A 12,451-nucleotide genomic window follows, 5' to 3' on the forward strand; every position below is an offset into this window, starting at 1 on the left:
TGCTATATATTGCTTTTATTATGCATAGGTATGTGCTATGAATTCCTGATTTCTCCAAGATTTTTAACATGAATTGATGTATTTCAACAAAGGATTTTTCAGCATTTAATGAAATTATCATGTGACTTTTATCCTTGAGTTTTTTTTAATATATTGTATTAAGTTGATGGATTTTTCATATATTTTACTTTTTCTGCATTCTTGGGATAAAGCCTACTTGATTTTGGGTGATGACGGTTTTGATCTGTACTTGAATTTGATTTCCATGAATTTTATTGAGTATTTTTCCATCAATATCCATAAGTGAAATTGGCCTGAAGCTCTCTTTCTTTTTGGGATATTTGTGAGGTTTAGGTATCAGAGAAACTATGGCTTAATGGAATGAATTATGTAGTAATCCTTTTGTTTCTATTTATTGGAATCATTTGAGGAGTTTTGGTAGTAGCTATTCTTTAAAGGTCTGGTAGAATTCTCCACTAAAATTAGCAGGTCATGGTATATTGTTGCTGGGAGGTTTTTAATGACTATTTCTATTTTCTTAGGGGTTATGGGATCATTTAGACAGTTTACTTGATCTTTATTTAATTTTGGTAATGGTATATGTCTAGAAAATCATCCATTTAATCTAAATTTTCCATTTTGGGGGGTATATATAGTCTCTTATAGTAGGTTCTGATGATTTTTGAATTTCTTCAGTTTCTGTTTTCTGTCCCTCATTTCATTTCTGATGTTGTTAATTTGGATACTTTCTCTGTGCCCTTTAGTTAGTTTGCATAAGTGTTTGTCTATTTGGTTGATTTTCTCAAAGAACCAGCAGGGACTTTTGTTGATTCTTTGTATCATTCTCTTCATTTATAACTGGTTGATTTTAGCTCTGGGTGTGACTATGTCCTGCAGTCTCCTCCTCTTGAATGTGTTTTCTTCTGTCTGTTTGAGAGCTACTGAGTGTGCTGTTAAGTTGCTGGTATATGATCTCTCTAATTACTTTATGAAGGCACTTAGTGCTATGAATTTTCTTCTGTAGAGTATGTTCATTGTGCCCAACAATTTTGGGTATGTTGTGTCTTCATTTTCATTGAATTCTATAAAGTGTTTTATTTCTTTCATTGTTTCTTCCCTGACCAAGTAATAATAAATCTGGTACTTATTCAGTTTCCATGAGTATGTGGTATTCCTGCTGTTTCTTTTGTTACTGAAGTCCAGCCTTAGTCAGTAGTGATCTGATAGAATATATGAGATTATTTCAACATTTTTGTTTTTTGTCCAGTCTTGTTTTTTTTTTTTTCCACTTGTATGGCCAATTTTGGAGAACGTTCTTGGACTGTTTTGTTCAATTCATTCACCTGCTTGATTGTTTCCTCTTTAAGAGCCTCTACCTAATGAAAGAAGCAGAGGAGAAGGGCAATTCTTTAGGGCCTTATGAAAGAAGTTGAGGAGAAGGGTGGTTCTATAGTTATTTTGGTATTCAATATCAAAGTTAAAGCAAACTTGAAGCAATGCCACTAATATCAGGGACTAGACAAGGCTGTGCTCTCTCTACCTACCTATTCAATATAGTAATTGAAGTCCTAGTCAGAGCAATTAGACAAGAAAAGAAGATCAAGGGGATACAAATTGGAAAGGAGGAAATCAAAATATCACTATTTGCAGATGATATGACATCTGCATACACAAGTATACACAAGTGACCCTCAAAATACCAACAGAGTACTCCTAACCTGATAAAAAAAAAAAAAAAACTTTAGTGAAGTAGCAGGATATAAATTAACTCAAACAAATCAGTGGCATTTTTCTACACAAAGGATAAAAAGGCTGAGAAAGAAATTAGGGACACAATACCCTTTACAATAATCACAAATATAAAATACCCTAGTGTGACTTGAACTAAGCAAGTGAAAGATCTATATGATAAGAACTTCAAGTCTCTGAAGGAAGTAATCTAGGAAGATCTCAGAAGATGGAAAGATATCCCATGCTCATGGATTGGCAGAATTAACAAAGTCAAAATGGCTATCCTGCAGAAAGCAATCTATAGATTGAATGCAATCCCCATCAAAATTCCAACTCAATTCTTCAACGCTGCTTGTGGACGTTGTACATCGTGGTGCGCACTAGGCTCCGCACCACGATGTACAACGTCCACAAGCAGTTTACCTATCCTAAATCAGATAGGGGAGTAATATCCAATATATACAAAGAGCCCAAGAAGCTGGACCCCAGAAAATCAAATAACCCCATTAAAAATGAGGCTCAAAGCTAAACAAAGAATTATCACCTGAGGAATACCAAATGGCTGAGAAGCACCTGAAAAAAATGTTCAACATCCTTAATCATCAGGGAAATGCAAATCAAAGCAATCCTGAGATTCCACCTCACAACAGTCAGAATGGCTAAGATCAAAAATTCAGTTGACAGCAGATGCTGGTGAGGAGGTGGAGAAAGAGGAACACTCCTCCATTGTTGGTGGGATTGCAAGCTTATAAAACCACTCTGGAAATCAGCCTGCACTTCCTCAGAAAACTGAACATAGTACTACCTGAGGATCCTGCAATACCTCTCCTGGGCATATATCCAGAAGATGTCCCTACCAGTAAGAAGGACACATGCTCCACTATGTTCATAGCAGCCTTATTTATAATAGCCAGAAGCTGGAAAGAACCCAGATGTCCCTCAACAGAGGAATGGATAAAGAAAATGTGGTACATTTACACAATGGAGTACTACTCAGCTATTCAAAAGAATGAATTTATGAAATTCCTAGGCAAATGGATGGACCTGGATGGCATCATCCTGAGTGAGGTAACCCAATCACAAAGAAGCTCAGAAAATATTTACTCACTGGTAAGTGGATATTAGCTCAGAAACTTAGAATACCCAAGATACAAGATATAATCTGCAAAACACATGAAACTCAAGAAGAATGAAGACCAAAATGTGGACACTTTGCCCCTTCTTAGAATTGGTAACAAACCCCCATGGAAGGAGTTACAGAGACAAAGTTTGGAGCTGAGACAAAAGGATGGACTGCCGTCTAGAGACTGCCATACCAGGGGATCTATCCCATAGTCAGCCTCCAAACGCTGACACCACTAAATACACTAGCAAAATTTGCTGAAAGGACCCAGATATAGCTGTCTCTTGGGAGGCTATGCTAGCGCCTAGCAAACACAGAAGTGGATGCTCACAGTCAGCTATTGGATGTATCACAGGGCCCCCAATGGAGGAGCTAGAGGAAATACCCAAGGAGCTAAAGGTGTCTAAACCCCTATAGGTGGAATAACAATATGAACTAACCAGTATCCCTTTCCAATGATGGCCAATTAGGCCATCTTCTGATACATATCTAGCTAGAAACATGAGCTCTGAGGGCGAACTGGTTTCCTAAATTGAACTCCAATGGCTCATGCTCTAAGATCAAAAGTTCACAAATGGGACCTCATGAAACTTGAAACCTTCTGTAAGACAAAAGATATATTCGATAAGACAAATCTGCAACCTACAGATTGGGCAAAAAAATCTTCACAAGTCTCACATACAATAGAGTACTAATATCCAATATATATATACCTCAAGAAGTTAATCACTAAAAAAACCAAACAACCCAATCAAATATGGTGTATATAACTAAACCAAGAATTCACAATTGAGGAATCTCAAATAGCTGTGAAACACCTAAAGAAATGTTACAAGTCCTTAGTGATCAGAGAAACACAAATAAAAATGAACCTGTTTTCACCTTACACCAATCAGAATGGCTAAGATCAAAACCTCAGGTGAAAACACATGTTGGAGAGGATGTGGAGATAGAGGATCACTCTTCCATTGCTGGTGGGATTTCAAACTGGTACAATCACTCTGGAAATTAATCTGGAGTTTCCTCAGAAAATTGGAAATAGATCTACCTAAAGACCCAGTAATACCACCCTTGGAAATATACCAAAAATATGCCCCACCATACCACAGGTGCATGTGTTCCTCTATGTTCATAGCCATCAGAGTCTTGGGAGGTGTGCTACTCCCAGGATTCAAATGGAGGGGCCATATTTGGAGGGCCTGACAGTAGGAGAGGGAACTTATAGAGCCCACCTCCAGCAGGAAAACAGAACTTCAAATGAGGGAAAGATTTGCCATCCCACAGTCACATCTCTGATCAGTAATTGTTCCTGTCTGAAAGAATTACAGGGATGGAAATGGAGAGGGGCTTTTGGAAAAGAAGACCCAGTCACAAACTCAAAATGGGATCCAGGTCAAGGGGAGGTCCCAAGGCCTGATGATAGTATTAAGCTTATGGCGTGCTCACAAAAAGGGATCTATCATGACTGCCCTCCAAAAGATCCAACAAGCAGCTGCAAGAGTCAGATATTTGCACCCAACCAATGGACAGAACCTGCTGAACCCAGTTGTTGAATTAGGGAAGGCTGAAAGAAACTGAGAAGGGCAATCCTGTAGGAGGGCCAGCTGTTTCAATTAATCTGGACTCCCACAATCTCTCAAACACTGGACCTCCAAACAGACAGCATACACCAGGTGATATGAGGCCCCCAACACTCATACAGTAGAGGACTCCTGGGACTGTGTTTCAGAGATGATGCCCCTAACCCTCAAGTGACTGGAGGGCCCACAGTGTTTAGAGGTCAGGTGGAGTGGGGGAAGGGGTCATGCAAGTAGAATCAGGGTGGGGAGTATGTGTGAGATGTGGAACAGTTGGAGGATGGATACAGTGGGGCAGGGTATGGAATAAGGAGTGGAAAAATAAATTTAAAAATTCTATTTTGAAAGCAAAATAATATGAATGATTTCATATTAGGAACTTAATTTTATACCAAGTATATATCAATGCATTAATTTTAATATTTCAAAAACAAAGTTAAATTGGAAACATATTTGTTTCTATGTATTTAAAATAACAAATTAGGGACAGTGTACTCCAGAAACCAGTTTGGAATACAAAAGGAAGTTATAAAGTAAATTAGAAGTTTGAAATGTCTTATTGTAACTGTTTAGCCAATGTTTCATATAAATGAGTTGTTCAGGAAAGTTAGCAAAAAAAATTGTTATTTTTTTTAACCTTTCCTCATTAATCAATGTGTTAAGATTAGCTTATAACTGTAGCAACTTTACTTTCTGAATTCAGCCAAAATGTGCAAAGTATCAGAGAATTATATTTTTGTTCTATTTGTATTTATTTATGCATAGCTATTAAACTGATTATTTTTTTTTGCCTGATTTTAACAATCCAGTTGAATTGTTTGACTGGTGATCCACCAAATTGTCAATGTACAAATACTTGAGTACAGTGTATTCTATTTGTAATGTTTTTGTCTACAAAAAAAATATTGAGTCAACTGAGAAATTTATCTCACAATTACTAGTCCCCTCACTTACAAATTAGCCATATCAATAGCTACTTCCATATTAAGTAATACAAATTAAGCATTTAGCTCACAATGACTATTTTATTTTACCATTAATATTCATTGTTAATTCATCAGCTTTGTACACATTTTACACACTTAACACTTGCCATGAAGTGAGCCCAATATTGTTATCCAGATAATCACCAGCCTTGTCACACATGTCAGCTCTACAATTATCCTTAATTAAGTGGAACCTTGATGCAATCACTAGAAGCAATCAGAAAAAATCATTCTGCACTATTCCCCTTTGACTTCCTCCAGCACAGGCAGTTGGAATATCATTTGATTTTAAACAATGGACAAAAGATATGTATCAAAAATTGTTGTTATAAAATTTATTTTTAAAGTAATGTGTCAGGATTTATCTGATTGAAAATTCATAGTATTTAACATGTTAGAAGCTTTAAAACAGGATATACTGTACAAAATGCATGGAAGATGTACAAACATATTGACAAAGCACCTTGACTTTATGTAAATGAAGGTAGCTGTCAATGGAAATAGATAAAGTTTTAAAACATTTTTGCTTTGGTTTTGTCATGAAGGGTTTCATGTTGTCCAGCCCAATCTCAATCTCATTAAGCAGCTGATGTTCCCCTTGAACTCCTGATCTTCTGGCTTACATTTCCTATGCTCTGGCATTACAGGTATGTACATCATGTCTGTTTAAAAGTGAAAAATTTTATGTATAATGAGCATAATTATACTAAAGAGTTTAATATCTTTTGGATAAATAGATTTATTTGGAAAACAGAAGATGGAGAATCACTAGTAAAAAAATGTTCATATAACAAAATTACACACATGCAAGTTACAATAGAACATTTTCATGGTTAGAACATAAAGTAAATTCTCAAACACAAAACATGATTAAAATGGATGTTAAAAGACAATATCTGTCAATGCTAGTCTTCACTAATTTAAAAGAAAATCGAAGATATGGGCACAGGGGAAAGATTCCTGAAGAGAAAAGCAATGGCTTGTACTGTAAGATCAAGAATCTATAATTGGGACCTCATAAAATTGCAAAGCTTCTGGAAGGCAAAGGACACTGTCAATAAGACAAACTGGCAACCAATAGATGTGGGAAAGATCTTTCCAAATCCTAAATCCAATCGAGGGCTAATATCCAATATATACAAAGAACTCAAGAAGTTGGACTCCAGAAAAACAAATAACCCTATTAAAAATGGGGTACAGAGCTAAACAAAGAATTCTCAACTGAGGAATACTGAATGGCTGGGAAGAAAGAAAAAAAAAAAAACCTTCAACATTCTTAGTCATGAGGGAAAAGCATATCAAAACAACCCTGAGATTCCACCTCACACCAATTAAAATGGCTAAGATAAAAAACTCAGGTGACAACAGATTCTGGTGAGGATGTGGAGAAAGAAGAACACTACTTCATTGCTGGTGGGACTGAAAGCTGGTACAACCACTCTGGAAATCAATTTGGAGGTTCCTCAGAAAATTAGACATAGTTCTACTGGAAGATGCCGAAATACCACTCCTGGGCATATACCCAGAAGATACTCCAACATGTAATAAGAACACATGCTCCACTATGTTCAGAGCAGCCTTATTTATAATATCCAGAAGCTGGAAAGAACCCAGATGCCCCTCAACAGAGGAATGTATACAGAAAATGTGGTACATTTATACAATGGAGTACTACTGAGCTATTAAAAACAATGAATTTATGAAATTATTAGACAAATGGATGGATCTGGAGGATATCATCCTAAGTGAGGTGTCCCAGTCACAAACGAATATACTTGATATGCACTCACTGATGAGTGGATATTAGCCCCGAAGCTCAGAATCTTTCTTAGAAGTGGGAACAAAATACCCATGGAAGGAGTTACAGAGACAAAGTTCAGAGCAAAGACTGAAGGAATGACCATCCAGAGACTGCCCCACTTGGAGATCCATACCATAAACAACTACCAAACCCAGACACAATGGCAGATGCCAACAACAGACTGCTGACAGGAGCCTGATATAGCTGTCGCATAAGAGGCTTTGCCAGTGCCTGGCAAATACAGAATTGGATGCTCACAGCCATCTATTGGACAGAGTACAGGGTCCCCAACGAAGGAGCTAGAGAAAGTACCCAAGGAACTGAAGGGGTTTGCACCCCTATAGAAGGGACATCAATATGAACTAACCAGTACCCCTAGAGCCCCCAGGAACTAAACCACCAATGAAAGAAACCACATGGTGGAACTTGTGGCTCTAACTGCATATGTAGCAGAGAATGGCCTAGTTGATCATCAGTGGGAGGATAGTCCCTAGATCCTGTGAAGGTTCTGTGCTCCTGTATAGGGGAATGCCATGTCCAGGAATGGGAGTGGGTGGGTTGGGGAGCAGGGGCAGGGGAGAGGGGATAGTGGAATTTTGGAGGGGAAACTAGGAAAGGGGATAATATTTAAAATGTAAATAAAGAAAATATCTAATTAAAAAAAGGAATTAGAAAATATCAAATTATTATAGGAAAGTGAAAAATTTTAAATGCACCCATATTTAACTATTACATTCATCAGCCATAATTTGGAAAGATGATAAAGACCAGGTGTATTTAAATTAATCAAGTTAGTGAGAAAAAGAAAGAAAGTAAATATATAGAGAGAAGACATGGAGTAGAATATTGATGTGAAAAGAAGGAATGGATCGACAAGTTGTGGTGGCATATTCTTTTAATCCCAGCACTTGAAAGGTAGAACTAGGAGGATTTTTGTGAGTTCAAAGCTAGCTTAGTCTACATAGGATTTCCAGGATACCCAGAACTCCATACAGAGAGCCTGTACAATGTTTCCTATATTCAGTAGTTTAACATAATATATATTCCCTTATACCAGAGGTTGTTAAATGAATGTTTTAGAGCTAACATCAATGTTTAGCCATGACTGTTTCTTTGTTACTATTAAGAGAAGATGTTTGTCTTTTTCAAATTTTAGACTTTACTAATATCCTTAATAGAGATTTACTCAGATTGTCATTCCTGGTATGCCAGCTGCAAAATATAATTCTTATCATTTACCTTCAGGTACACCATAAAAAAGGAAAAAGGGTAAGGACAAAGCTTGTATGTTACCAAATCTATGCCTAACAACTTTTACTTCTATTTTATCCAACAAAGCCATATTAAATGGCCATCTGTAATGAGAATTAATTTGAAAAGGGCATATGTTTTGCTACAATCTTTATATGTGGAAATAAAGAATAAATGTATGTATAATGTGTGCTAACAAAATCAAAGAAAGTATATTTGTGGAAAATCCCATTCAGTATGCATTTTCCAGTGTATGCAAATACAGAAGTCACACTCTACTCTTAAAATCTTTTATTTATTTATTTTTTTGATAAATGAATGTAATAAGTTGAAAAGGACAAAGGATTGGAAGTAATCTCTGTATAGTAGTACATGACTATAATCAAAGCACTCTGAAAGCAAAGGTTAGAAGACTACATTTTTATTAAGGTGTTTTGGTCTATAGACTGTATTCCTTGTGACCCTGAGTTATAAAATAACACTGCTTCAACCAAACCAGAATAGGTCATAACAGAGTAAAACCAAACAAATGAAAAGCAACAACAATAAACAACAAGGAGAGAGAATAAAATGTGATTAGAAATAAAATGGTAATAGAATAAAGAAAATTTATGTCAATAAAATGATTAATTTATAGGCAATGAAATTATACTAAAGTCATCTCATGACACATAAAATTTTTAAACAATTGGCTCATTACTAAGGAGCCTATAATAAAACTCATAACTACATTTATTAATAATCACCTTAATTTCCAATATTTGCCAAAAAATTCTGAAATAACTAAGTGGAGTTTTTCAGAAAAATACTTGAAGTTCCAAAGAATGCATTTATTTTGACTTTGTATTTTTATTACAAGACTGAGTCTAAGAAAAAAATAAAACTGTGTTGAGAAAGTGACAAAAGAAAGACATATTTGTTGACAATTCATTATGCAAATTAAAAGACATTATCTAATTTAGCATATGAATGATTTTTTTCACATATGTTTCTTCTCAGTTCTGAACATATCTAAGAATAAAAAAGAATGAATAGTAATAGTTCTCAGAGAATTAGACCTAAAAGTTTGAATGCTGTTAATGGGTTTCTTGATGCAAAGAAAAGGAAAAGAAACACATTTTAAGCACTACCATTTTGTTTTCAGATTACTTTTAATCATAGGGAGAAACTAATCTCAAGGTCCCAGGCCTTGGCAGTACTGGGGAGTTCACTGTAGCTGAACAGCTTCTGTTGCGGACTGTTGGATGATTCTAGATATTTCAGGTATAATTTTTAAGGAGACTTTTGTCTGAATCCAGCCATCTCAAGGACATCTTTACCTTTTTGTTGGGAGGGTCAAATATGTTCATGGCGACAGGCCTAGGAATGAACACCTATCCAACTTCTCAAAATGTTTTTGTAACTGTCTGTTAATCAGTAAAGAATATAGAAATTGCTGTTTTATAAACCAAAATTATACAATCATAAATTATAAAAATATATAACTACTTGCCTGTTTTGCCTTATTTGCCTACGTGCAGCTTACACACCTCTTTGTTCCCTTATCATTCTAAAATTCTGGGCGAGAGTCCAGCAGGGCACCTGGCTGCAAAATCTAAATAAGGACCTTGAAACCAGGTGTCCTTGGATACAAGCCCAGTCTCAAACGGGTACTCCCTTGCTTAACCTGTAATTTTAAGATACAATTGGATAACACTGCAGCTCCTCACACATTTGCTTTATGTTTCCATCCATGAAAATATTGTATAATCTTACTCCGGAGACAGAGTTCATATGCAAAACTTAGAAAATAAAGCTTTCATTTTTAAACTTTTGTCTCTGAAGTGAGTTTTCTCAACTTCCACCACAAACACAACAGTTCTAAAACATCTATTTCTAAATATTAGACTTTGAGGTAATTATATATAAATGATATGGCTTAACAAATATGTGAGTTAGATCATTCTATTCTGTCTAAATTTCAAGTTAAAGATAAACTATGCTGGCTTTCCTTAAAGTAGGTCAGTCAGAATCTAACATTTATTTTTTTTATGGGAGAGGGTGTCTGGATTTGGGATTTTAATTCTGGTAATCTTCCTAAATACTGTTGAAATCATAAATAAAGAAAACATTCAGCAATAACATTTTTATGAATAACTATGAAATGATGAAGTAAACACAAAATGAATTTGTGTCAGAAGTAAACAAAAATATAATTATAGGGTAATTTTAATTCAGCAATATGGCTGAACTGGCAAAGGATCACATCCAAAGGCCTAGGTCTTTGTGATTTCACTGGAATGTAGACAGGTCATACACATTTAATCACTCCGTCTAGAATGCAGATTTGCTCTTAGAATACACACCTTTAATCCCAAACAATGTAGGTAAGGTTACTTTGTAGAAGGAAACAGCCATGCTTGAAAGTGACATCTAATTGACAAAATGAAGAATCAGAGTAAGATTTGACAGAATGAATTAGAGATAAGATACAACCAACACAAGTAGGGCACAAAAGAGAGGTAGTTAAAACTTAAGAGAGCAGAGTTGGAAGGGTGCAGAGAAGGGCAGACAGAGAGACAGAGAGAAAGAGTTGACAGAAACAGAAACAGAGAATTTTTACCAGGACAGTTTTACAGAGACAGGTCACAGGTGAAGACAAAACAAGCCAGAGAATGAGAGGGCTAGAAGAGTAGAACAAATTGTCAGAGTTAGTTTGAGGCCAAGCAGAGCAATTCAATCAGAATCTGGGATAAACCAGTTTAAATCAATCAGGCTGGCAAGTAGTTTGGGCCAGAACTGCTGAGTTGAATGAGTCAGCAAGAGTTCAGAAAGAACTAGAAAGAGTGAGTTTATTCAGAACTAAGAATCCAATAAAATTACATCTGGCAAATAAAAGTTTCTTTTAGATATGTTCTTTATGAACCAACAGTTGTTGTGTAATAATAATAATATGTATTTTTCCTGATCTTTTAAATTGAAGGAGATAAAGTAATCATGTGTTTAGGGACACTGTTTGAATATTAAGATTGGCATTGTACACATCATGATAATACCACTGTGTTAATTTTAATCCTGTTGTAATATAATACAATAATTATAGTACACAGATGAAGGAAAGATGCTTGTAATAGATGTCAAATGCTAATTGTCTGCAATTAAGTACAGCCCATGACTATTAATATAGCTTTATTTTCAACCTACACTTGAAGGTGACCTTATATTAATAGGGTACAACAGTATTCCTAGCTTCTTAATGAATAATGTCCTTCTAAAATTGAATTAAAATGCTTAATTTTAGTGCCCATACTGGGACTTAAAGCTTTTCTGCTTGTGACAGTGTTTAAAGAAATTGTAAAATGGTGCTGAATATATAAGCTAAACATTATATGATAGTCATAACTCTTCTTTCCTATGTATGTAGTTTTACTATATTCTTAACAGCCAAAATAAAATTTCATACCCACAGGGTGGGTTTTTACTTTAACATGAACTGCATCTTCACTGAGTATTTTAGAGGCTACAGGATATAGATCTTCAATATTTTTTGAAAAAACTATTAATATATTGATTTTATAATTGTCAATACTGGGAATATTTTTTCATATTATTACATAGTATAAAATGGAAGACATAGTTTCAGGGCCATTTCAGAAATTGTGTTCCTAAATTTAAGTACAAATGTGCTTTTTTACACTTGATCTTAGCCAAAAGGCCAAGAAGCGATCATGTGCTTTTTAAAAAACATTGTTCAAATTATATTTTATTAAAGAAGTTAACAGTATTTCATATTTAATAAAGTCAGTATCTCAAATAGAAATTATCAAAATCAATATTTTATCACAACAAAATGGAATGATATAACAATTTGATACATACACATTTGCTAGCTCATAATGATAGCATCAGTACAGCTACTAAAATTTCTACTAAATTTATCCAGGGTAGATGATCATGAGAAAACAGAAACCTAATCTCGATAATTTCACAGAAACTCTCTGAT

The 12,451-nt window shown here is 35.1% G+C and overlaps 1 pseudogene; it reads right to left on the minus strand.

Annotated features, from left to right (window-relative positions):
* Nucleotides 1-12,039: 12,039 nt before the first annotated feature.
* LOC115030237 lies at nt 12,040-12,175 on the minus strand (annotated as a pseudogene).
* Nucleotides 12,176-12,451: the final 276 nt, after the last annotated feature.

The sequence above is a fragment of the Mus caroli genome, chromosome X (genome assembly GCF_900094665.2).
Source record: "Mus caroli chromosome X, CAROLI_EIJ_v1.1, whole genome shotgun sequence".
Classification (NCBI taxonomy): domain Eukaryota; kingdom Metazoa; phylum Chordata; class Mammalia; order Rodentia; family Muridae; genus Mus; species Mus caroli.